General features: G+C 44.3%; 1 long non-coding RNA gene across 6 annotated transcripts in view; it reads right to left on the bottom strand.

The window, feature by feature from the left end:
• Positions 1 to 27099, bottom strand: part of LOC307181088 — a 430747-nt gene that overhangs the window by 181314 nt on the left and 222334 nt on the right. The gene's annotated exons all lie outside the window — the stretch shown is intronic.

Raw genomic sequence — 27099 nt, 5'->3', positions numbered from 1 at the left:
AAATCCAGAAAGGCAGGACAGGCCATGGAGAACTGGGAGCCTTGTTATGCTGATGGGCGGGATGTAAATTGCCAACAACCACTCGGGAGAAGTGTATGGTGTTTCCTGAAACATCTAAAAAACAAAGCAACAGAACCTAGGGCACTTCCACTTATGGTCCTATAGTTTAGGGAAATTAAAATGAAAAAGACACAGCCACCCCAAAGTTTGGAACGGCTCTGCTTAAAAGAACCTCGTTTACAGTACAAGTTCAACATCGCAGAAAGTGAAAAATGGATAAAGAAGTTGTGGTATTTACTTACAAAGCAATATCACTCAGCAATGAAATCTGTGTCATCAGGCCCTTAGCAGCACAATGAGTGGATTCAGGTATGATGATTCTAACTGAAATAAGTCACACAGAAAAAGAAACATCATAAGATATCAGTAATACACGGAATGTAAACTTGGCTACACAGGAACTGAATTACAGAACAGAACAGGGTCTCTAATTTAGAAAAACAACTTATGCTTGCTTAAGGGTAAAGGTGAGTTGGGGTGCTGCATAAAACCAGAGATTGAAATGAGCACAGATAAAATTCCTTAAGCCAAATATGGAATAGACAAGAGCTACTCCTTGCTCAACGAAATGGACTCAACACCCCATATTAAATGCCTAAGAATGTACCTGACTAGTAAGTATCTTAAAACCTATGGATTGCTATGTCTCCGAAAGAGAATCAAGCATGTGTACAGGGGCATAAACGCAGCAGTGATAGGATTGGAGAGGTTCGGTGAGCAAATGAAGACCCTTTGAAATCATATTGCATGGTACCCATTCGACGGGTCTCAACTCTCCAGGTTTAAGGTATTCTTCCTTCAGCTAAAACATGCATGTGGAACCCAGAGTATGATCAACCATGTGAACGGGAGACGTGTTCAAATATGTCTCAGTTTTCCTCCCCTGGTACTCGGGTGCAACATTCCAGACGCTTTACTAACACTCTCCCCACTTGGAGAGTCAGTCCCTTTAACCTCCTGTTTGGCACAGTTTGCAATTTCTGCGGAAGATGAACAGGAATAGCGAGAACCAATGAGAGGCTAGCTGGAGGTGTCTGGACGGGCAAATTTAACTCTCATTTCCCACCAAGAAGAGGAATTAACCAAAGGCTCAGCGTGCCGGGTCGGAACCAGATTAGGGCCTGAAGCCATCCTGCGGTGTTGCGGCCAGGTCACAAGAAAGCGAGTTGAAGAAAGGAGCTCAGGGGCACTGTAATTCACAAACCTGCAGAGTTATAAATGACAGCTATCGTCCAAAAATAGACTGAAGTAAGGCTGCCAAGAGGACTTGAAAGCGGGGCAGAATTGCAGGAAACCGATTTCAGGAGGTAGACTGGAATTGCATTGAAAGCATAGGAAAAGAGGCAGAACGTCCACAATGATGCACTTGGCCAAAAAGGGCGTATGCGTTTTTTCCTGAATATATTCAGGAAAAAACGCATACGCCCTTTTTGGCCAACCAAGCAAGCTTGCAAAGGAAATCTGCACTACAATGAAGTCTCACTTCCCCCCGGTCAAAATGGACATCTGAAAAAAGTGTAAAATCCAGAAAGGCAGGACAGGCCATGGAGAACTGGGAGCCTTGTTATGCTGATGGGCGGGATGTAAATTGCCAAGAACCACTTGGGAGAAGTGTATGGTGTTTCCTGAAACAACTAAAAAACAAAGCAACAGAACCTAGGGCACTTCCACTTATGGTCCTATAGCTTAGGGAAATTAAAATGAAAAAGACACAGCCACCCCAAAGTTTGGAACGGCTCTGTTTACAAGAACCTCGTTTACAGTACAAGTTCAACATCGCAGAAAGTGAAAAATGGATAAAGAAGTTGTGGTATTTACTTACAAAGCAATATCACTCAGCAATGAAATCTGTGTCATCAGGCCCTTAGCAGCACAATGAGTGGATTCAGGTATGATGATTCTAACTGAAATAAGTCACACAGAAAAAGAAACATCATAAGATATCAGTAATACACGGAATGTAAACTTGGCTACACAGGAACTGAATTACAGAACAGAACAGGGTCTCAAATTTAGAAAACTAATTTATGCTTGCTTAAGGGGAAAGGTGAGTTGGGGTGCTGCATAAAACCAGAGATTGAAATGAGCACAGATAAAGTTCCTTAAGCCAAATATGGAATAGACAAGAGCTACTCCTTGCTCAACGAAATGGACTCAACACCGCATATTAAACGCCTAAGAATGTACCTGACTAGTAAGTATCTTAAAACCTATGGATTGCTATGTCTCCGAAAGAGAATCAAGCATGTGTACAGGGGCATAAACGCAGCAGTGATAGGATTGGAGAGGTTCGGTGAGCAAATGAAGACCCTTTGAAGTCATATTGCATGGTACCCATTCCACGGGTTTCAACTACCCAGGTTTAAGGTATTCTTCCTTCATCTAAAACATGCATGTGGAACCCAGAGTATGATCAACCATGTGATCGGGAGACGTGTTCAAATATGTCTCAGTTTTCGTACCCTGGTACTCGGGTGCAACATTCCAGACGCTTTACTAACACTCTCTCCAATTGGAGAGTCAGTCCCTTTAACTTCCTGTTTGGCCCAGTTTGCAATTTCTGTGGAAGATGAACAGGAATAGCGAGAACCAATGAAAGACTAGCTGGAGGTGTCTGGATGGGCAAATTTAACTCTCATTTCCCACCAGGAAGAGGAATTAACCAAAGGCTCAGCGTGCCGTGCCAGAACCAGATTAGGGCCTGAAGACGTCCTGCGGTGTTGCGGCCAGGTCACAAGAAAGCGAGATGAAGAAAGGAGCTCAGGGGCACTGTAATTCACAACCCTGTAGAGTTATAAATGACAGCTATCGTCCAAAAATAGACTGAAGTAAGGCTGCCAAGAGGACTTGAAAGCGGGGCAGAATTGCAGGAAACCGATTTCAGGAGGTAGACTGGAATTGCATTGAAAGCATAGGAAAAGAGGCAGAACGTCCACAATGATGCACTTGGCCAAAAAGGGCGTATGCGTTTTTTCCTGAATATATTCAGGAAAAAATGCATACGCCCTTTTTGGCCAACCAAGCAAGCTTGCAAAGGAAATCTGCACTACAATGAAGTCTCACTTCCCCCCGGTCAAAAGGGCCATCTGAAAAAAGTGTAAAATCCAGAAAGGCAGGACAGGCCATGGAGAACTGGGAGCCTTGTTATGCTGATGAGCGGGATGCAAATTGCCAAGAACCACTTGGGAGAAGTGTATGGTGTTTCCTGAAACAACTAAAAAACAAAGCAACAGAACCTAGGGCACTTCCACTTATGGTCCTATAGCTTAGGGAAATTAAAATGAAAAAGACACAGCCACCCCAAAGTTTGGAACGGCTCTGTTTACAAGAACCTCGTTTACAGTACAAGTTCAACATCGCAGAAAGTGAAAAATGGATAAAGAAGTTGTGGTATTTACTTACAAAGCAATATCACTCAGCAATGAAATCTGTGTCATCAGGCCCTTAGCAGCACAATGAGTGGATTCAGGTATGATGATTCTAACTGAAATAAGTCACACAGAAAAAGAAACATCATAAGATATCAGTAATACACGGAATGGAAACTTGGCTACACAGGAACTGAATTACAGAACAGAACAGGGTCTCAAATTTAGAAAACTAACTTATGCTTGCTTAAGGGGAAAGGTGAGTTGGGGTGCTGCATAAAACCAGAGATTGAAATGAGCACAGATAAAGTTCCTTAAGCCAAATATGGAATAGACAAGAGCTACTCCTTGCTCAACGAAATGGACTCAACACCGCATATTAAACGCCTAAGAATGTACCTGACTAGTAAGTATCTTAAAACCTATGGATTGCTATGTCTCCGAAAGAGAATCAAGCATGTGTACAGGGGCATAAACGCAGCAGTGATAGGATTGGAGAGGTTCGGTGAGCAAATGAAGACCCTTTGAAGTCATATTGCATGGTACCCATTACACGGGTCTCAACTCTCCAGGTTTAAGGTATTCTTCCTTCAGCTAAAACATGCATGTGGAACCCAGAGTATGATCAACCATGTGAACGGGAGACGTGTTCAAATATGTCTCAGTTTTCCTCCCCTGGTACTCGGGTGCAACATTCCAGACGCTTTACTAACACTCTCCCGACTTGGAGAGTCAGTCCCTTTAACCTCCTGTTTGGCCCAGTTTGCAATTTCTGCGGAAGATGAACAGGAATAGCGAGAACCAATGAGAGGCTAGCTGGAGGTGTCTGGACGGGCAAATTTAACTCTCATTTCCCACCAGGAAGACGAATTAACCAAAGGCTCAGCATGCCGGGCCGGAACCAGATTAGGGCCTGAAGCCATCCTGCGGTGTTGCGGCCAGGTCACAAGAAAGCGAGATGAAGAAAGGAGCTCAGGGACACTATAATTCACAAACCTGCAGAGTTATAAATGACAGCTATCGTCCAAAAATAGACTGAAGTAAGGCTGCCAAGAGGACTTGAAAGCGGGGCAGAATTGCAGGAAACCGATTTCAGGAGGTAGACTGGAATTGCATTGAAAGCATAGGAAAAGAGGCAGAACGTCCACAATGATGCACTTGGCCAAAAAGGGCGTATGCGTTTTTTCCTGAATACATTCAGGAAAAAACGCATACGCCCTTTTTGGCCAACCAAGCAAGCTTGCAAAGGAAATCTGCACTACAATGAAGTCTCACTTCTCCCCGGTCAAAAGGGCCATCTGAAAAAAGTGTAAAATCCAGAAAGGCAGGACAGGCCATGGAGAACTGGGAGCCTTGTTATGCTGATGGGCGGGATGTAAATTGCCAACAGACACTCAGGAGAAGTGTATGGTGTTTCCTGAAACATCTAAAAAACAAAGCAACAGAGCCTAGGGCATTTCCACTTATGGTCCTATAGCTTAGGGAAATTAAAATCAAAAAGACACAGCCACCCCAAAGTTTGGGACGCCTCCGTTTACAAGAACCTCGTTTACCGTACAAGTTCAATATCACAGAAAGTGAAAAATGGATAAAGAACTTGTGGTACTTACGTACAATGCAGTATCACTCAGCAATGAAATCTATGTCATCAGGCCCGTAGCAGCACAATGAGTGGATTCAGGTATGATGATTCTAACTGAAATAAGTCACACAGAAGAAGAAACATCATAAGATATCATTAATACACGGAATGTAAACTTGGCTACACAGGAACTGAATTACAGAATAGAACAGGGTCTCAAATTTAGAAAATCAACTTATGCTTGCTTAAGGGTAAAGGTGAGTTGGGGTGCTGCATAAAACCAGAGATTGAAATGAGCACAGATAAAGTTCCTTAAGTCAAATATTGAATAGACAAGAGCTACTCCTTGCTCAACGAAATGGACTCAACACCGCATATTAAACGCCTAAGAATGTACCTGACTAGTAAGTATCTTAAAACCTATGGATTGTTATGTCTCCAAAAGAGAAGCAAGCGTGTGTACAGGGGCATAAACGCAGCAGTGATAGGATTGGAGAGGTTCGGTGAGCAAATGAAGACCCTTTGAAGTCATATTGCATGGTACCCATTCCACGGGTCTCAACTCTCCAGGTTTAAGGTATTCTTCCTTCAGCTAAAACATGCATGTGGAACCTAGAGTATGATCAACCATGTGAACGGGAGACGTGTTCAAATATGTCTCAGTTTTCCTCCCCTGGTACTCGGGTGCAACATTCCAGACGCTTTACTAACACTCTCCCCACTTGGAGAGTCAGTCCCTTTAACCTCCTGTTTGGCCCAGTTTGCAATTTCTGCGGAAGATGAACAGGAATAGCGAGAACCAATGAGAGGCTAGCTGGAGGTGTCTGGACGGGCAAATTTAACTCTCATTTCCCACCAGGAAGAGGAAATAACCAAAGACTCAGCGTGCCGTACCGGAACCAGATTAGGGCCTGAAGCCATCCTGCGGTGTTGCGGCCAGCTCAAAAGAAAGCGAGTTGAAGAAAGGAGCTCAGGGGCACTGTAATTCACAAACCTGCAGAGTTATAAATGACAGCTATCGTCCAAAAATAGACTGAAGTAAGGCTGCCAAGAGGACTTGAAAGCGGGGCAGAATTGCAGGAAACCGATTTCAGGAGGTAGACTGGAATTGCATTGAAAGCATAGGAAAAGAGGCAGAACGTCCACAATGATGCACTTGGCCAAAAAGGGCGTATGCGTTTTTTCCTGAATATATTCAGGAAAAAACGCATACGCCCTTTTTGGCCAACCAAGCAAGCTTGCAAAGGAAATCTGCACTACAATGAAGTCTCACTTCCCCCCGGTCAAAAGGGCCATCTGATAAAAGTGTAAAATCCAGAAAGGCAGGACAGGCCATGGAGAACTGGGAGCTTTGTTATGCTGATGGGCGGGATGTAAATAGCCAACAACCACTCGGGAGAAGTGTATGGTGTTTCCTGAAACATCTAAAAAACAAAGCAACAGAACCTAGGGCACTTCCACATATGGTCCTATAGCTTACGGAAATTAAAATGAAAAAGACACAGCCACCCCAAAGTTTGGAACGGCTCTGTTTACAAGAACCTCGTTTACAGTACAAGTTCAACATCGCAGAAAGTGAAAAATGGATAAAGAAGTTGTGGTATTTACTTACAAAGCAATATCACTCAGCAATGAAATCTGTGTCATCAGGCCCTTAGCAGCACAATGAGTGGATTCAGGTATGATGATTCTAACTGAAATAAGTCACACAGAAAAAGAAACATCATAAGATATCAGTAATACACGGAATGTAAACTTGGCTACACAGGAACTGAATTACAGAACAGAACAGGGTCTCAAATTTAGAAAACCAACTTATGCTTGCTTAAGGGGAAAGGTGAGTTGGGGTGCTGCATAAAACCAGAGATTGAAATGAGCACAGATAAAGTTCCTTAAGCCAAATATGGAATAGACAAGAGCTACTCCTTGCTCAACGAAATGGACTCAACACCGCATATTAAATGCCTAAGAATGTACCTGACTAGTAAGTATCTTAAAACCTATGGATTGCTATGTCTCCGAAAGAGAATCAAGCATGTGTACAGGGGCATAAACGCAGCAGTGATAGGATTGGAGAGGTTCGGAGAGCAAATGAAGACCCTTTGAAGTCATATTGCATGGTCCCCATTACACGGGTTTCAAATACACAGGTTTAAGGTATTCTTCCTTCAGCTAAAACATGCATGTGGAACCCAAGTATGATCAACCATGTGAAGGGGAGACGTGTTCAAATATGTCTCAGTTTTCCTCCCCTGGTACTCGGGTGCAACATGCCAGACGCTTTACTAACACTCTCCCCACTTGGAGAGTCAGCGCCTTTAACCTCCTGTTTGGCCCAGTTTGCAATTTCTGCGGAAGATGAACAGGAATAGCGAGAACCAATGAGGGACTAGCTGGAGGTGTCTGGATGGGCAAATTTAACTCTCATTTCCCACCAGGAAGAGGAAATAACCAAAGGCTCAGCATTCCGTGCCGGAACCTGATAAGGGCCTGAAGCCATCCTGCGGTGTTGCGGCCAGCTCAAAAGAAAGCGAGTTGAAGAAAGGAGCTCAGGGGCACTGTAATTCACAAACCTGCAGAGTTATAAATGACAGCTATCGTCCAAAAATAGACTGAAGTAAGGCTGCCAAGAGGACTTGAAAGCGGGGCAGAATTGCAGGAAACCGATTTCAGGAGGTAGACTGGAATTGCATTGAAAGCATAGGAAAAGAGGCAGAACGTCCACAATGATGCACTTGGCCAAAAAGGGCGTATGCGTTTTTTCCTGAATATATTCAGGAAAAAACGCATACGCCCTTTTTGGCCAACCAAGCAAGCTTGCAAAGGAAATCTGCACTACAATGAAGTCTCACTTCCCCCCGGTCAAAAGGGCCATCTGATAAAAGTGTAAAATCCAGAAAGGCAGGACAGGCCATGGAGAACTGGGAGCTTTGTTATGCTGATGGGCGGGATGTAAATTGCCAACAACCACTCGGGAGAAGTGTATGGTGTTTCCTGAAACATCTAAAAAACAAAGCAACAGAACCTAGGGCACTTCCACATATGGTCCTATAGCTTACGGAAATTAAAATGAAAAAGACACAGCCACCCCAAAGTTTGGAACGGCTCTGTTTACAAGAACCTCGTTTACAGTACAAGTTCAACATCGCAGAAAGTGAAAAATGGATAAAGAAGTTGTGGTATTTACTTACAAAGCAATATCACTCAGCAATGAAATCTGTGTCATCAGGCCCTTAGCAGCACAATGAGTGGATTCAGGTATGATGATTCTAACTGAAATAAGTCACACAGAAAAAGAAACTTCATAAGATATCAGTAATACACGGAATGTAAACTTGGCTACACAGGAACTGAATTACAGAACAGAACAGGGTCTCAAATTTAGAAAACCAACTTATGCTTGCTTAAGGGTAAAGGTGAGTTGGGGTGCTGCATAAAACCAGAGATTGAAATGAGCACAGATAAAGTTCCTTAAGCCAAATATGGAATAGACAAGAGCTACTCCTTGCTCAACGAAATGGACTCAACACCGCATATTAAATGCCTAAGAATGTACCTGACTAGTAAGTATCTTAAAACCTATGGATTGCTATGTCTCCGAAAGAGAATCAAGCATGTGTACAGGGGCATAAACGCAGCAGTGATAGGATTGGAGAGGTTCGGAGAGCAAATGAAGACCCTTTGAAGTCATATTGCATGGTACCCATTCCACGGGTTTCAAATACACAGGTTTAAGGTATTCTTCCTTCAGCTAAAACATGCATGTGGAACCCAAGTATGATCAACCATGTGAAGGGGAGACGTGTTCAAATATGTCTCAGTTTTCCTCCCCTGGTACTCGGGTGCAACATTCCAGACGCTTTACTAACACTCTCCCCACTTGGAGAGTCAGCGTCTTTAACCTCCTGTTTGGCCCAGTTTGCAATTTCTGCGGAAGATGAACAGGAATAGCGAGAACCAATGAGAGACTAGCTGGACGAGTCTGGATGGGCAAATTTAACTCTCATTTCCCACCAGGAAGAGGAAATAACCAAAGGCTCAGCATGCCGTGCCGGAACCAGATTAGGGCCTGAAGCCATCCTGCGGTGTTGCGGCCAGGTCACAAGAAAGCGAGTTGAAGAAAGGAGCTCAGGGTCACTGTAATTCACAAACCTGCAGAGTTATAAATGACAGCTATCGTCCAAAAATAGACTGAAGTAAGGCTGCCAAGAGGACTTGAAAGCGGGGCAGAATTGCAGGAAACCGATTTCAGGAGGTAGACTGGAATTGCATTGAAAGCATAGGAAAAGAGGCAGAACGTCCACAATGATGCACTTGGCCAAAAAGGGCGTATGTGTTTTTTCCTGAATATATTCAGGAAAAAACGCATACGCCCTTTTTGGCCAACCAAGCAAGCTTGCAAAGGAAATCTGCACTACAATGAAGTCTCACTTCCCCCCGGTCAAAAGGGCCATCTGAAAAAAGTGTAAAATCCAGAAAGGCAGGACAGGCCATGGAGAACTGGGAGCCTTGTTATGCTGATGGGCGGGATGTAAATTGACAACAACCACTCGGGAGAAGTGCATGGTGTTTCCTGAAACATCTAAAAAACAAAGCAACAGAGCCTAGGGCACTTCCACTTATGGTCCTATAGCTTAGGGAAATTAAAATCAAAAAGACACAGCCACCCCAAAGTTTGGAACGGCTCTGTTTACAAGAACCTCGTTTACAGTACAAGTTCAACATCGCAGAAAGTGAAAAATGGATAAAGAAGTTGTGGTATTTACTTACAAAGCAATATCACTCAGCAATGAAATCTATGTCACCAGGCCCGTAGCAGGGTAATGAGTGAATTCGGGTATGGTGATTCTAACTGAAATAAGTCACACAGAAAAAGAAATATCAAAAAATATCACTAATACATGGAATTTAAACTTGGCTACAGAGGAACTGAATTACAAAACAGAACAGGGTCTCAAATTTAGAAAACCAACTTATGCTTGCTTAAGTGGAAAGGTGAGTTGGGGTGCTGCATAAAACCAGAGATTGAAATGAGCACAGATAAAGTTCCTTAAGCCAAATATAGAATAGACAAGAGCTACTCCTTGCTCAACGAAATGGACTCAACACCCCATATTAAACGCCTAAGAATGTACCTGACTAGTAAGTATCTTAAAACCTATGGATTGCTATGTCTCCGAAAGAGAATCAAGCATGTGTACAGGGGCATAAACGCAGCAGTGATAGGATTGGAGAGGTTCGGTGAGCATATGAAGACCCTTTGAAGTCATATTGCATGGTACCCATTACACGGGTCTCAACTCTTCAGGTTTAAGGTATTCTTCCTTCAGCTAAAACATGCATGTGGAACACAGAGTATAATCAACCATGTGAAGGGGAGACGTGTTCAAATATGTCTCAGTTTTCCTCCCCTGGTACTCGGGTGCAACATTCCAGACGCTTTACTAACACTCTCCCCACTTGGAGAGTCAGTCCCTTTAACCTCCAGTTTGGCCCAGTTTGCAATTTCTGCGGAAGATGAACAGGAATAGCGAGAACCAATGAGAGGCTAGCTGGAGGTGTCTGGACGGGCAAATTTAACTCTCATTTCCCACCAGGAAGAGGAAATAACCAAAGGCTCAGCGTGCCGTGCCGGAACCAGATTAGGGCCTGAAGCCATCCTGCGGTGTTGCGGCCAGCTCAAAAGAAAGCGAGTTGAAGAAAGGAGCTCAGGGGCACTGTAATTCACAAACCTGCAGAGTTATAAATGACAGCTATCGTCCAAAAATAGACTGAAGTAAGGCTGCCAAGAGGACTTGAAAGCGGGGCAGAATTGCAGGAAACCGATTTCAGGAGGTAGACTGGAATTGCATTGAAAGCATAGGAAAAGAGGCAGAACGTCCACAATGATGCACTTGGCCAAAAAGGGCGTATGCGTTTTTTCCTGAATATATTCAGGAAAAAACGCATACGCCCTTTTTGGCCAACCAAGCAAGCTTGCAAAGGAAATCTGCACTACAATGAAGTCTCACTTCCCCCCGGTCAAAAGGGCCATCTGAAAAAAGTGTAAAATCCAGAAAGGCAGGACAGGCCATGGAGAACTGGGAGCCTTGTTATGCTGAAGGGCGGGATATAAATTGCCAACAAACACTCGGGAGAAGTGTATGGTGTTTCCTGAAACATCTAAAAAACAAAGCAACAGAGCCTAGGGCACTTCCACTTATGGTCCTATAGCTTAGGGAATTTAAAATCAAAAAGACATAGCCACCCCAAAGTTTCAAACGGCTCTGTTTACAAGAACCTCGTTTACAGTACAAGTTCAACATCGCAGAAAGTGAAAAATGGATAAAAAAGTTGTGGTACTTACTTACAAAGCAATATCACTCAGCAATGAAATCTGTGTCATCAGGCCCTTAGCAGCACAATGAGTGGATTCAGGTATGATGATTCTAACTGAAATAAGTCACACAGAAAAAGAAACATCATAAGATATCACTAATACACGGAATGTAAACTTGGCTACACAGGAACTGCATTCCAAAACAGAACAGGGTCTCAAATTTAGAAAACCAACTTATGCTTGCTTAAGGGGAAAGGTGAGTTGGGGTGCTGCATAAAACCAGAGATTGAAATGAGCACAGATAAAGTTCCTTAAGCCAAATATGGAATAGACAAGAGCTACTCCTTGCTCAACGAAATGGACTCAACACCCCATATTAAACGCCTAAGAATGTACCTGACTAGTAAGTATCTTAAAACCTATGGATTGCTATGTCTCCGAAAGAGAATCAAGCATGTGTACAGGGGAATAAACGCAGCAGTGATAGGATTGGAGAGGTTCGGTGAGCAAATGAAGACCCTTTGAAGTCATATTGCATGGTACCCATTCCACGGGTCTCAACTCTCCAGGTTTAAGGTATTCTTCCTTCAGCTAAAACATGCGTGTGGAACCCAGAGTATGATCAACCATGTGAACGGGAGACGTGTTCAAATATGTCTCAGTTTTCCTCCCCTGGTACTCGGGTGCAACATTCCAGACGCTTTACTAACACTCTCCCCACTTGGAGAGTCAGTCCCTTTAACCTCCTGTTTGGCCCAGTTTGCAATTTCTGCGGAAGATGAACAGGAATAGCGAGAACCAATGAGAGCCTAGCTGGAGGTGTCTGGACGGGCAAATTTAACTCTCATTTCCCACCAGGAAGAGGAAATAACCAAAGGCTCAGCGTGCCGTGCCGGAACCAGATTAGGGCCTGAAGCCATCCTGCGGTGTTGCGGCCAGCTCAAAAGAAAGCGAGTTGAAGAAAGGAGCTCAGGGGCACTGTAATTCACAAACCTGCAGAGTTATAAATGACAGCTATCGTCCAAAAATAGACTGAAGTAAGGCTGCCAAGAGGACTTGAAAGCGGGGCAGAATTGCAGGAAACCGATTTCAGGAGGTAGACTGGAATTGCATTGAAAGCATAGGAAAAGAGGCAGAACGTCCACAATGATGCACTTGGCCAAAAAGGGCGTATGCGTTTTTTCCTGAATATATTCAGGAAAAAACGCATACGCCCTTTTTGGCCAACCAAGCAAGCTTGCAAAGGAAATCTGCACTACAATGAAGTCTCACTTCCCCCCGGTCAAAAGGGCCATCTGAAAAAAGTGTAAAATCCAGAAAGGCAGGACAGGCCATGGAGAACTGGGAGCCTTGTTATGCTGAAGGGCGGGATATAAATTGCCAACAAACACTCGGGAGAAGTGTATGGTGTTTCCTGAAACATCTAAAAAACAAAGCAACAGAGCCTAGGGCACTTCCACTTATGGTCCTATAGCTTAGGGAATTTAAAATCAAAAAGACATAGCCACCCCAAAGTTTCGAACGGCTCTGTTTACAAGAACCTCGTTTACAGTACAAGTTCAACATCGCAGAAAGTGAAAAATGGATAAAAAAGTTGTGGTACTTACTTACAAAGCAATATCACTCAGCAATGAAATCTGTGTCATCAGGCCCTTAGCAGCACAATGAGTGGATTCAGGTATGATGATTCTAACTGAAATAAGTCACACAGAAAAAGAAACATCATAAGATATCACTAATACACGGAATGTAAACTTGGCTACACAGGAACTGCATTCCAAAACAGAACAGGGTCTCAAATTTAGAAAACCAACTTATGCTTGCTTAAGGGGAAAGGTGAGTTGGGGTGCTGCATAAAACCAGAGATTGAAATGAGCACAGATAAAGTTCCTTAAGCCAAATATGGAATAGACAAGAGCTACTCCTTGCTCAACGAAATGGACTCAACACCCCATATTAAACGCCTAAGAATGTACCTGACTAGTAAGTATCTTAAAACCTATGGATTGCTATGTCTCCGAAAGAGAATCAAGCATGTGTACAGGGGAATAAACGCAGCAGTGATAGGATTGGAGAGGTTCGGTGAGCAAATGAAGACCCTTTGAAGTCATATTGCATGGTACCCATTCCACGGGTCTCAACTCTCCAGGTTTAAGGTATTCTTCCTTCAGCTAAAACATGCGTGTGGAACCCAGAGTATGATCAACCATGTGAACGGGAGACGTGTTCAAATATGTCTCAGTTTTCCTCCCCTGGTACTCGGGTGCAACATTCCAGACGCTTTACTAACACTCTCCCCACTTGGAGAGTCAGTCCCTTTAACCTCCAGTTTGGCCCAGTTTGCAATTTCTGCGGAAGATGAACAGGAATAGCGAGAACCAATGAGAGGCTAGCTGGAGGTGTCTGGACGGGCAAATTTAACTCTCATTTCCCACCAGGAAGAGGAAATAACCAAAGGCTCAGCGTGCCGTGCCGGAACCAGATTAGGGCCTGAAGCCATCCTGCGGTGTTGCGGCCAGCTCAAAAGAAAGCGAGTTGAAGAAAGGAGCTCAGGGGCACTGTAATTCACAAACCTGCAGAGTTATAAATGACAGCTATCGTCCAAAAATAGACTGAAGTAAGGCTGCCAAGAGGACTTGAAAGCGGGGCAGAATTGCAGGAAACCGATTTCAGGAGGTAGACTGGAATTGCATTGAAAGCATAGGAAAAGAGGCAGAACGTCCACAATGATGCACTTGGCCAAAAAGGGCGTATGCGTTTTTTCCTGAATATATTCAGGAAAAAACGCATACGCCCTTTTTGGCCAACCAAGCAAGCTTGCAAAGGAAATCTGCACTACAATGAAGTCTCACTTCCCCCCGGTCAAAAGGGCCATCTGAAAAAAGTGTAAAATCCAGAAAGGCAGGACAGGCCATGGAGAACTGGGAGCCTTGTTATGCTGAAGGGCGGGATATAAATTGCCAACAAACACTCGGGAGAAGTGTATGGTGTTTCCTGAAACATCTAAAAAACAAAGCAACAGAGCCTAGGGCACTTCCACTTATGGTCCTATAGCTTAGGGAATTTAAAATCAAAAAGACATAGCCACCCCAAAGTTTCGAACGGCTCTGTTTACAAGAACCTCGTTTACAGTACAAGTTCAACATCGCAGAAAGTGAAAAATGGATAAAAAAGTTGTGGTACTTACTTACAAAGCAATATCACTCAGCAATGAAATCTGTGTCATCAGGCCCTTAGCAGCACAATGAGTGGATTCAGGTATGATGATTCTAACTGAAATAAGTCACACAGAAAAAGAAACATCATAAGATATCACTAATACACGGAATGTAAACTTGGCTACACAGGAACTGCATTCCAAAACAGAACAGGGTCTCAAATTTAGAAAACCAACTTATGCTTGCTTAAGGGGAAAGGTGAGTTGGGGTGCTGCATAAAACCAGAGATTGAAATGAGCACAGATAAAGTTCCTTAAGCCAAATATGGAATAGACAAGAGCTACTCCTTGCTCAACGAAATGGACTCAACACCCCATATTAAACGCCTAAGAATGTACCTGACTAGTAAGTATCTTAAAACCTATGGATTGCTATGTCTCCGAAAGAGAATCAAGCATGTGTACAGGGGAATAAACGCAGCAGTGATAGGATTGGAGAGGTTCGGTGAGCAAATGAAGACCCTTTGAAGTCATATTGCATGGTACCCATTCCACGGGTCTCAACTCTCCAGGTTTAAGGTATTCTTCCTTCAGCTAAAACATGCGTGTGGAACCCAGAGTATGATCAACCATGTGAACGGGAGACGTGTTCAAATATGTCTCAGTTTTCCTCCCCTGGTACTCGGGTGCAACATTCCAGACGCTTTACTAACACTCTCCCCACTTGGAGAGTCAGTCCCTTTAACCTCCTGTTTGGCCCAGTTTGCAATTTCTGCGGAAGATGAACAGGAATAGCGAGAACCAATGAGAGCCTAGCTGGAGGTGTCTGGACGGGCAAATTTAACTCTCATTTCCCACCAGGAAGAGGAAATAACCAAAGGCTCAGCGTGCCGTGCCGGAACCAGATTAGGGCCTGAAGCCATCCTGCGGTGTTGCGGCCAGCTCAAAAGAAAGCGAGTTGAAGAAAGGAGCTCAGGGGCACTGTAATTCACAAACCTGCAGAGTTATAAATGACAGCTATCGTCCAAAAATAGACTGAAGTAAGGCTGCCAAGAGGACTTGAAAGCGGGGCAGAATTGCAGGAAACCGATTTCAGGAGGTAGACTGGAATTGCATTGAAAGCATAGGAAAAGAGGCAGAACGTCCACAATGATGCACTTGGCCAAAAAGGGCGTATGCGTTTTTTCCTGAATATATTCAGGAAAAAACGCATACGCCCTTTTTGGCCAACCAAGCAAGCTTGCAAAGGAAATCTGCACTACAATGAAGTCTCACTTCCCCCCGGTCAAAAGGGCCATCTGAAAAAAGTGTAAAATCCAGAAAGGCAGGACAGGCCATGGAGAACTGGGAGCCTTGTTATGCTGAAGGGCGGGATATAAATTGCCAACAAACACTCGGGAGAAGTGTATGGTGTTTCCTGAAACATCTAAAAAACAAAGCAACAGAGCCTAGGGCACTTCCACTTATGGTCCTATAGCTTAGGGAATTTAAAATCAAAAAGACATAGCCACCCCAAAGTTTCGAACGGCTCTGTTTACAAGAACCTCGTTTACAGTACAAGTTCAACATCGCAGAAAGTGAAAAATGGATAAAAAAGTTGTGGTACTTACTTACAAAGCAATATCACTCAGCAATGAAATCTGTGTCATCAGGCCCTTAGCAGCACAATGAGTGGATTCAGGTATGATGATTCTAACTGAAATAAGTCACACAGAAAAAGAAACATCATAAGATATCACTAATACACGGAATGTAAACTTGGCTACACAGGAACTGCATTCCAAAACAGAACAGGGTCTCAAATTTAGAAAACCAACTTATGCTTGCTTAAGGGGAAAGGTGAGTTGGGGTGCTGCATAAAACCAGAGATTGAAATGAGCACAGATAAAGTTCCTTAAGCCAAATATGGAATAGACAAGAGCTACTCCTTGCTCAACGAAATGGACTCAACACCCCATATTAAACGCCTAAGAATGTACCTGACTAGTAAGTATCTTAAAACCTATGGATTGCTATGTCTCCGAAAGAGAATCAAGCATGTGTACAGGGGCATAAACGCAGCAGTGATAGGATTGGAGAGGTTCGGTGAGCAAATGAAGACCCTTTGAAGTCATATTGCATGGTACCCATTCCACGGGTCTCAACTCTCCAGGTTTAAGGTATTCTTCATTCAGCTAAAACATGCATGTGGAACCCAGAGTATGATCAACCATGTGAACGGGAGACGTATTCAAATATGTCTCAGTTTTCGTACCCTGGTACTCGGGTGCAACATTCCAGACGCTTTACTAACACTCTCCCGACTTGGAGAGTCAGTCCCTTTAACCTCCTGTTTGGCCCAGTTTGCAATTTCTGCGGAAGATGAACAGGAATAGCGAGAACCAATGAGAGGCTAGCTGGAGGTGTCTGGACGGGCAAATTTAACTCTAATTTCCCACCAGGAAGAGGAATTAACCAAAGGCTCAGCATGCTGGGCCAGAACCAGATTAGGGCCTGAAGCCATCCTGCGGTGTTGCGGCCAGCTCAAAAGAAAGCGAGTTGAAGAAAGGAGCTCAGGGGCACTGTAATTTACAAACCTGCAGAGTTATAAATGACAGCTATCGTCCAAAAATAGACTGAAGTAAGGCTGCCAAGAGGACTTGAAAGCGGGGCAGAATTGCAGGAAACCGATTTCAGGATGTAGACTTGAATTGCATTGAAAGCATAGGAAAAGAGGCAGAACGTCCACAATGATGCACTTGGCCAAAAAGGGCGTATGCGTTTTTTCCTGAAAATATTCAGGAAAAAACGCATACGCCCTTTTTGGCCAACCAAGCAAGCTTGCAAAGGAAATCTGCACTACAATGAAGTCTCACTTCCCCCCGGTCAAAAGGGCCATCAGAATAAAGTGTAAAATCCAGAAAGGCAGGACAGGCCATGGAGAACTGGGAGCCTTGTTATGCTGATGGGCGGGATGTAAATTGCCAACAGACACTCAGGAGAAGTGTATGGTGTTTCCTGAAACATCTAAAAAACAAAGCAACAGAGCCTAGGGCACTTCCACTTATGGTCCTATAGCTTAGGGAAATTAATATCAAAAAGACACAGCAACCCCAAAATTTGGGACGGCTCTTTTTACAGGAATCTCTTCTACGGCACAAGTTAAATATCCCAGAGAGCAAATAATGGATAAAGAAGTTGCGGTACTTCTGTACAACAGAATACCACTCAGCAATGAAATCTATGTCACCAGGCCCGTACCAGCATAATGAGTGCATTGAGGCACGATGATTCTAAGTGAAATAAGTCACACAGAAAAAGAAACATCATAAGGTATCACTAATACACGGAATGTGAACTTGGCTACACATGAACTGAATTACAAAACAGAACAGGGTCTCCAGTTTAGAAAACCAACTTATGCCTGCTTAAGGGGGAAGGTGAGTTGGGGTGCTGCATAAAAGCAGAGTTTGAAATTAGCACAGATACCGTTCCATAAGCCAAATATGTAATAGACAAGAGCTACCCCTTGCTCAACGAAATGGATTCAACAATGAGGTATCACCTCACACCTGGTAGAATAGGCATCATTGAAAATCTACAAACAAAAAATGCTGGAAAGGGTGTGGAGAAAAGGAACCCTCATCCACTATTGTTGGGAATATAAATTGATACAGTCATTATGGAGAACAATATGGAATTTCTTAAGAAACTAACAATAGAATTACCATATGATACAGCAATCCCTGTACTGGACATATACCCAGACAAAACCATAAATCAAAAAGAGTCATTCACCGCAATGTTCATTGCATCACTATTTACAATATCGAGGTAATGGAAGCAACCTAAATGCCCACAGACAGACGAATGCATAAAGCTGTGGTACATATATAAAATGGAATATTACTAAGCCATGAAAAGGAATGAAATTGGGTCATTTGTAGAGACGTCGATGGATCTAGAGACTGTCATACAGAGTGAAGTAAGTCAGAAAGAGAAAAACAAATCTTGTATATTCATGCATATATGTGGAACCTAGAAAAACTGTACAGATTAACCATTTTGCAAGGCATAAATAGAGCAACAGATGTAGACAACAAACGTATGGACAACAAGGGGGGAAAGCTGTTGGGGGGGTGGTGGTGGGAGGAGTTGAGAGACTGGGATTGGCATGTATACATTTATATGTATAAAATAGATAACCAATAAGAACCTGCTGTATAAAAATATAAAATAAAATTCAAAATTAAAAAGAAGTAAAATTTAAAAAATAAAACAGAAAAAACAATTATTCCCTGCACATACATGTATTTATATGAATAAATTATTTCCATGCTTATATCTGTAAATACAAAAAAGAGGAATAAAATCTACCTTGAACCAAAAACGAAAAAGAGAAAAAAAACACAGAACCCACCAGTTACACAGAGGAAAACCGTATCAGGGCACTTGCTCCAGTTGTAAACAATTCTGAAGTTGGTCAGTGGTGGGGAATCGTCTCCCATTCAGCCAGCAGCCCCCACGCAACAAGCGTCCTCATTGCAAAGCTGGGGCACCGTGCCGAGGCATCTGTGAGTAAACGTGAGCTGAGCCCCAGGCCAGTTGCTGCTGAACTATTCCCACCCGTCCCAGGTAAAACACCTGAATATATACAAGGACTTGAAAGCCTAGAGGAAGGGCCATAGAGCCACACGAGTGACAGCATGCCGGCCGACTTGGTGCCTGCAGGCCAGCCAGGATGGTCCTGGCCCTGGGTGCTCTTCTGGAAGATTTCCATTTCCCTGCCTGAGATACCCGTCCTGTCCCTGCCCCCACTGCTTTTTTCCTTCCTCACCTCTGCCCAGGGAGAAATTCCAGCAGCAGGTATGGGTGACACATCCTCTTCTTTAGCAGGTGGCAGCCTGGCAACTGCTGCAGAAAGTCCAGCAGAGCCCCACTCACACTGGGCCACCCACAAAGCCGTGGCCTCTCACTCCCTCCCACCAGCCCAGCCCCGAGACTGCTGACAGGGCAGAGAAAATGGCGTCAGGCACGGCTGCAGGGGCTCTTGCTGCCTGGAGTGGTATTTATATTGATCTCAACCCAGGCACACCTGGGGAGGGCTGGCCGGCACGGTAAGGCTGCCCAGGTCAGCCAATCATCACCCCTCAGGGGCTCACAGTTGCAGAAAATGGAACTTGCTGAACCGGCCAGGTCCAAGGAACAGGTGTGGGCTCCTGAGAGTCAGGATAGACAAGGGGCTGCAGCTTTGGCTTGTTTTCTAATCATTTTATCTGGCCCATGAGTGGGAGACAACTTCAAGAAAACCCTCTCCTAATGAGAGGAACCCAGGAGTCAGGCAGAGGAGGGGTGGGTGGTGGTTGGAGACAGAGGCCTGGTGCCCCGGGTGCAGTGGAAGTCTCTGGAAGACCAGGTGGAGGGAGGCCTCACGGAGTGATGCCCAGGGTCACAGACCTGTCGCAGCTGCTGTTTGTTAGTTCAAGTCCTGCTCTGAGGTGCTCTGTGTCAGCTCTGAGCGACAGGTGAGCTGGGGGTGCTCTGCAATGAGGGCTATGTGCACGGTTCCTGTGTGCCCAGCCCTGCCACGGTACCTGCAAGGGTAGCTCTGTATCCTGGGAGGGGCCTGACCACGAGAGCCCCGTGGGCTGGGGTGGGGGTGGGGTACCTGCCCAGGTGAGCTCCATATTCTGGGATTGGTCTGACCACCAGAGCCCCATGGGCTGCTGGGGACCTGGTAAAGGATGTCAGGACAGTCAGTGAAGCCACCGAGGATATACCTCCAGTTGCTCCTAATTCCTACACCCTGCTGGTCATTCTACCAACCACCAGGACATGGTATTCTGTATTAGTCTTCAATGATGCCTTCTTTTGTATTCCATTAGTCCCAGAGTCACAAGAAATTTTGGCTTGTGAGTGGCAGGACTCCACATACAACTAAAACAATACTTCCGGGCCGTCTGGCCCCAAGGGTGCAAAAATTCCCACACCATCTTTGGGGAAAGCTTAGCTAAAGACCTAAAAGTTCTACCTCTGGAAAAGGAAACCCTCCTTCAATATGCAGACGACATTCTGATCACCAGCCCTACTAAGGAGGCCTCTGAACTACCAAGCCAATAAAGGATAGAAGTTGTCCAAGAAAAAGCTCAAATATCACAGACTGCGGTGACCTGCCTGGGCTTCATTCTCACAGAAGGTCAGAGAAGCCCATCCCAGGAAAGGGAAGAAACCATTTTCAGCCTTACCCCTTTCTAAAACTAGAAGACAGCTTAGGGGTTCCTGGGGAGGCCAGGGTTTGCTGCTTCTGGATCCCTAACTACAGTCTACTAGCTGGGCCTCTATATGAAACACTGAAAGGAAAAGATGATGATCCTTTTGAATAGAATCCAGAAGTGGCCTTTCAAGAATGGAAAGAGCAGTCAATTCAGACCCTTGCCCTGGAACTCCCTAATTTAGCTAAACCCTTTGACCTTTACATTCCCGGTGAAAGGTGAATCGCCATTGGAGAATTAGTGCAAAAACTGGGACCGCTTGAAATGGAACAATGCAAGAATGCCATCCAGGTAGGATAAACTACGGTCACTAAGGGGCTTGGCCCACTGCCACATCTGGCCAAGATACTGGCGGTATCTAAAAACCTGGAAATCAGCAGCCCAAAAGGCCACCTCCCTCCTAAGGGAAAAGGACCCCACGTGGTGATCCTAACCACCAACCATGCCCTGAAGTTGCAGGGTTCGCTCCGTGGGCACACCGACCTCGAGTGAGGAGGCCCTCCAACTCCAACATCCAGAGAGATAACCGGGGGCAACAGGGCACCATGACGACTCGTGTGAACATCACTTGACCTGGAGTTTCTCTCATAAAACAACAAGAGTGTGTCCCAAAAGAGTAGACTACTGCTTGCAGGACTTACTGCACCCAGAGGGGAGCTAATAATCTTGGCGGGGGAACAGTATACCACACTGTCACCATAGAAAAGCCTACAGACACCGTGATGATGGTGGCCAATAAGACCGGCTGGACTCCTGTTTACTTCAAAAGGCTGTTGACTCAGTAGCCATCATGGTCCTTGGTCACCACTGACCCTGGACTGTCTGGGAGTTGAGCGGGCAGGGCTCTGACACCTGGTGCTGTTTGTACGTTAATTCAGGGGCCTAATTGAAGAAAGTGCAGACTACTGGTCAGAGCATCTAGGCTGGCAGAGACGGTCAGCCTAAGGTGGCCGAACAAATGTGGGGCGGGGTGAAACCGGCCCCCACAGCGTCTCTGCACATCTCTTTCCTGGACCCTTAAAGGTCATTAGAATCTATAACACTTCCAATGCTGGTGCTCAGGTGGACGAGCAGGGAGGCAGGGGTTCTGGGGACAATCAACGTCACCGGGAGGCTGCTGGGGAGAAGCTCTGACCCTCGTCCCAGGGTATGAGGGCTCCCAACTCAGCACTCAGCAGTTACAGAAGAAGGGTCTGCACCCTCAGCACTCCAAGAATGAGGAACGGGACAAAAGGCAGAGGAGGGGTTTGTCCCCAGCAAAGCCCATTAAAAATCCCTGGGAGATAAAAATAGAATCTGGGCAATAAAGTCAAGTCTAACCTTTTTTATCCTTTGTGCTTTGTCTAATTTCACGTGCTCCTAGGGTCCCGCATGCAGAGGTTCCACACCCGGCACTTCAGACCAGATTTCCTAGTGCAGAATGGCTGGGGCGACACCTCAGCTCCTGGGGCCCAGTGCAGACTCCACGATATAGAGCCTGAGCTACAGCCAACCCGGCCCTCGAGAGCTCCGCCGCCTCCCTCCCTCCCACTGACTCTGACAGGATCTCTACACAGCAGCCCAGCCCACAGCCCACGGGGTAGTGCATGCTCTCACCTCTCCATTCTCTGATCAAAATATAAAGTTTCCTTTGCTTGTGAACCAAACTCAGTCTCGATCTGTTGGCCCCAATGACACTGGGCAGGGGGACACTTGTTGGGGTCCACTCTGGAGGATCAGTAACAGAAATTGAGACTATTGTAACCTCAATGAACAGATGTGTGAGCCAAACTGTAGTTAACATAGAACAGTGTATAAGGCTCGGGTAAAATAAGATGTTTTTAACACTTCCATTTGATATTTCCATCACTTTTTATAAGCAAGTTCAGTGAAAAGGTTTGTCTTATTTGTCAGGTCAATATTAGAGAAACGAAGTGATTTCTTTCCAAGGATGTACAGCTAATAATCTTGGTTAAACCTTCAATCTTGTTTTAAATGCTTTTCCATTGAAAATGATACCTCTCTTTCAGCTCCCCCATTTCTGAGAAGTATAAAATCTTATAATTTATTATTACCAAAGGGGAAAGGTGGGAGGAGGGATAAATTAACAGTTTGGAATGAACACATACACACTGCTATGTATAAAATAGATCATCAACAAGGAACTACTGTATAGCACAGGGAACTACACTCAACATTTTGCAATAACCTATAAGGGGAAATAATCTGAAAAAGAATAGATATTTTTATTGACATCATCTATCAATGACAGTTAAAGTGTAGCCTAAGGGAAGCTGGTGGTGAGTGCTTCTGACCCTGAAGACTTCAATCATCTAAAGTTTGGACTCTGCCTACTTCCCAAGGCCCTTAATGAACATATGTGTAGCCGTAGCTTAAAAACTTCCCCAGTTTGGGTTTCGGGGAGACACTGATTTTGAAAAAGCCCTGGTGTTCTCCTTACATGAATGGGACTCTTCCTACTGCTAAAACATGTCTGTCACACCCAGAGGATGGTATACCGTCTGATCGGGAAGAGTTTGGAAAAGGCATCTCATCTCCTCATCTCCTGGTGCTCGGGTTCACCCCTCCAGCGTCTTTACTAACAGTCTCCCCACTTGGAGATGTCAGCACTGTCAACATCCTGTTGCGTACAGTTTGGAATTTGTCCAGAGGATGAAGCGGAAGGATGAGGAACAATGAGAGACAAGTCCTAGGTGTTCAGACAGGCACATGTCACTCTAATTTCCAATCAGGAAGACGAATTGACCAAAGGCTAGGGTTGCCCATGGAAACAGTATAGGGCTTGAGGAAATCCCGCTGCTTTGTGGCCAGTTCCCATAAACACGAGTTGAACAATGGAACTCAGGGGCAGTAAAATTCACAAAACTGCAGAGTTGAAAATATCCATCACTGAAAAATGTCTTGAGGAAAGTCAGAGAAAAGGACTTGTAAGCAAGGGAGAATGGCAGGAAAGGGATTTGAGGAGGTAGAAAGGACTCGCCATTAAGCACAAGAAAAGGAGCTGAACATTGCCAACATTGCCAACATTGCAGTTGGCCAAAAAGGGTGTATGTGTTCTTTTCTGTATATATTCAAGAAAAGGGCATACACTTTTTTAGCCAACCAAACAGGTGGGCACTGGAAGTCAATACTACAAAAGATATCACTTCGCATCAGTCAGAAGAGCCATCCTCATAAAGCGTAAACAACAGAAATGCAGGACAGGGCAACGAGAAGAGGGAGCCCTGTGAGACTTATAGTGGAAATGTATATTGCCAACGGCCATTCTGGAGAAGTGTATTGTGTTTACTAAAGCATCTAAAAAATGAGCTACAGAGCATAGGGCACTTGCACTCATGGGCGTATATCTTGGGAAAAACAAAAATCGAGAGGACACAGGCACCCCAATGTTTACCCCCTCTCTGTTTAAAAGATCCTCGACTAGGATATAACTTAAATGTCTCTGGAGGGAAAAAATGGATAGAGATGTGGTACTTAGGTAGAGTGGAATATTCTTCAGCCTGGAAATCAATGAAATATGGCCAGTTGTAACAACTCCGGAGGAGTTACGTATGATCATTCTAAGTGACAGAATTCAAAAAGAAAAAGACACATATCATAAGATATCACTTAAAGGTGGAATCCAAAATGGCTACACATGAAATAAATTACAAAACAAAAACATAGTCAAATATGTAGAAAACACGCATAAGGCTGCTAAACGGGAAAGGTGGGGAGGGGTGAGGCATCATCCAGGAGGTTGAAATTAGCAAAGATACCATTCCAAATACCAAACTGATAATCAACAAGGCCTACACGGTAGCTAAAAGAACTGCACTCAGCACACTCAAGTCACCGGAAAAGAATATATACGACTGGTAAGAATCTGAAAAAGAATTTATTGATGTCTCTCTGTACGCGAATCAAGTGGATGTACAGCAGCAAGAAACAGAGCTTTGAAAATCAGCTGTAACCAATATAGTAATAAATTGAAAAAAATAAACGACAGAGAGACAGAGAAAACCTCTTACAACTTTTCCTCAGGGACGGTGATGCAACATGGATTGAACACATCTAGACCCACAGCAGGATGAAACATAAGGCTGGAAACTGTTTGCGCTAAGAGAAATGTGAGGTTGGGTGAGGAAATGCACACCCTTTAAAGTAATACTACCTGGTACCCATTCAATGGGTCCCAAATCTGCAGGTTCAAGGGATCTTCCTACAGCTAAAACATGCATGGAAAACCCAGAGGACTGTACACCATGTGATCGGGAGATGTGTCTAAAATGCACCTCATTTATCCTCTCCTGGTGCTCCTGTTCACCATTCCAGCCACGCTACTTAGAATCTCCCCACTTGGAGAATCAGCACATTTAAACTTCTGTTTCACACATTTTGCAAATTGTGAGGAGGATGAACGGGAAGAGGGGGAACCAATGAGAGAAGAGTTGTAGGGGTTTGGACGGGCACATATCACTCTAATTTCCCATTAAGAGTAAGAATTAAAGAAAGGCTCAGCCTGCCTCACCGGAGCCAAAATAGGGCCTGAAGCAATCCTGCGGGTTTGAGGCCAGCTCACAAAAGAGCAACTTAAAAAATGGAGCTCAGGGTCACTGCAATTCACAAACCTGCAGAGTTATAAATGAAAACTAACATCCAAAAATATGTTGAGGTAAGGCAAAGAAGAGGATCTGAATGCAAGACAGAATTGCAAGAAACAGATTTCAAGAGATAGATTGGACTCGTCTTTAACGCACATGAAAAGCGGCAGAATTTCGACAATGATGCAGTTGGCCCAAAAGGGCGTATGCGTTTTTTCCTGATTATATCCAGGAAAAAACGCATACGCACTTTATGGGCAACGAAGCAAGCAAGCAATGCAAATGTGCACAACAAAGAAGTCTCACTTCCCACCGGTCAAAAGGGCCATCCTAAAAAATTGTAAAAACCAGAAATGCAGGACAGGCCATGGAGAACAGGGAGCCTTTATACGCTGATGGGCAGTGTGTGAACTGCCAAGAGCCACTCTGGAGAAGTGTATGGTGGTTCCTAAATCATCTAAAAAACAGAGCTACAGAGCATAGGACACTTCCAATCATGGGAGTATATCTAGGGAAGTCTAAAAATCAACAAGACACAAGCACACCACAGTTTAGGGCTACTCTGTTTACAAGAACCTCAACTTCAGTACACCTTAAATATCCCAGGAAAGAGAACAATGGATAAAGAAGATGTGGTACTTATGTACAATGGAATATCTCTTCACCATGAAATCAATGTAATAAGGCTAGTAGAAGGATAAAGAGTGGATTTAGGTCCGATAATACTACTTGAAATAAGTCAAACAGAAAAAGAAACATATCATAAGATATCACTTATAGAGGGAGGGTAAATATGGCTGCACAAGAAATGAATTACAGAACAGAACAGTGTCTCACATTTAGAAAACACACTTATGTCAGCTTAAGGGGAAAGGAGAGGTGGGGTGATGCATAAAACCAGAGTTTGAAATTAGCACAGATACCGTTCAATAAACCAAATAGGTATTAGACAAGATCTACACCTTGCTCAATGAACAGGCCTCAACACACCCTATACACCGCAGAGAAATATATCTGAGGAATAAGAATCTTAAAACCCATGTATTGATATATCTCCATAAGGGAATCAAGTGTGTGCAGAGCGGCACAAACACAGCAGTGAAAAGGAGCTAAACCCCATTATAGAAATAAATTTTAAAAACAAAACGCTGAAACAATGAAAGAGAGAAAAATTCTTACAAAATTCGCTCAGGGGCTGTGATGCAACCTGGATTGGCCACATATAAACCCACAGCTGGATAAGACATAAGGCTGGACACTTGGGGCTGACAGGATTGGTGAGCTTTGGTGAGCAACTGCCGAAAGTTTAATGCAATACTTCATGCTACTCAGTCCAAGGGTCCCAACACTCCAGGTTGAAGGGAATCTTCCTACAGCTAAACCATGCTTGGGAAACCCAGCGACTGGTATACCATATGATCGGGAAAGGTTTCTAAAACACACCTCATTTTTCCTCTCCTGGGGCTCCGGATCGACATTCCAGCTGCTTTACTAACAACATCCCCACATGGAGTCAATGCCTTTAAGTTCTGGTATCGCACAGTCTGCAGTTAGTGCAGAGGATGAATGGGAATAGGGGGAACCAGTGAGAAACTAGCTGTAGCGGTTTCAATGGGCACATGTCACTCTAATATCACATCAGTAAGAAGAATTAACCAAAGGCACAGCAGGTGCCCCAGAAGAAAAATAGGGCTTCAAGGAATCCTGTGGTTATGGGTCAATACCACAAAAATAAGAGCTAAAAAATGGAGCTAAGGGCCACTGCAATTCAAAAACCTG

This window comes from Stenella coeruleoalba, assembly GCF_951394435.1.
Source record: "Stenella coeruleoalba genome assembly, contig: scaffold_109, whole genome shotgun sequence".
NCBI classification, from domain to species: domain Eukaryota; kingdom Metazoa; phylum Chordata; class Mammalia; order Artiodactyla; family Delphinidae; genus Stenella; species Stenella coeruleoalba.
The sequence above is the reverse complement of the archived record's forward strand: the minus strand, read 5'-3'. Positions and strand labels throughout refer to the sequence as shown.